Genomic DNA, 831 nt, shown 5'->3' with positions numbered 1-831 from the left:
GATGGAGGTAGAGGTGATGGTACAGAAGACGCAACATATATTTTGAGGAGCGATGGATGAAACACATTATGAATCCTAAAGGTGGGTGGCAAAGCAAGGTGGAAAGCTACGGGATTGATGACTGCTACAAGGACCAATAAACCTGAGACTCAGTTTACAAGATGGAACCTTGAACTTAATGTTCTTAGAGGAAAACTACACCAACTCACCAACACACAGGTCTGGACCCAAAAAACATGTCCGATCAGCCACACTCTTATATTTGGACACCATCTTCTGCAAAGTATCAGTAACCCCCTGCTACACGGACGTAATAGATGATGAAAACCTTTCGTCTAATCCAGAGGAACATTTCTTATTGAATGAGCTGAACTGAGGATGACACCCATACACCCAGGAGAACAGGGATTTACCAGTAGACTCATGACAATGATTATTTTCTGCACATTCAGATAGTGGTAAGTGAGCAACCCAATCCTCATGATTTTTTTTATTTTTTTTTTTTATGGAACGCTTCACGAATTTGCGTGTCATCCTTGCGCAGGGGCCATGCTAATCTTCTTTGCATCGTTCCAATTTTTAGTATATGTGCTGCCGAAGCGAGCACAATCCTCATGATTTTGAAACACAAAACACTTAAGATAAATCTCCAGATTCTGGTTAACCTGTTCAGTCTGCCTATTAGACTGTGGGTGAAATGAGAAGAGAATGACAGATGGATCCCCAAATGGGTGCAAAATGCCCTCCAAAACTTGGAAATAAACTGCACTACCCCCGGTAAGAAACAATATTGGTCAGGATCCCAAGTAATTTTACAATTTTCCTGATGTA

General features: G+C 41.3%; 1 non-coding gene across 1 annotated transcript; it reads right to left on the bottom strand.

Annotated features, from left to right (window-relative positions):
• Positions 1-499: 499 nt before the first annotated feature.
• LOC138660471 (U6 spliceosomal RNA) lies at positions 500-607 on the bottom strand. Its single transcript, XR_011317868.1, has one exon. It is a non-coding gene; the product is annotated as a U6 spliceosomal RNA (small nuclear RNA).
• Positions 608-831: the final 224 nt, after the last annotated feature.

This window comes from Ranitomeya imitator, chromosome 1, assembly GCF_032444005.1.
Source record: "Ranitomeya imitator isolate aRanImi1 chromosome 1, aRanImi1.pri, whole genome shotgun sequence".
Classification (NCBI taxonomy): domain Eukaryota; kingdom Metazoa; phylum Chordata; class Amphibia; order Anura; family Dendrobatidae; genus Ranitomeya; species Ranitomeya imitator.
Note: the sequence above shows the minus strand (reverse complement) of the source record. Positions and strands in the feature narration are given on the sequence as shown.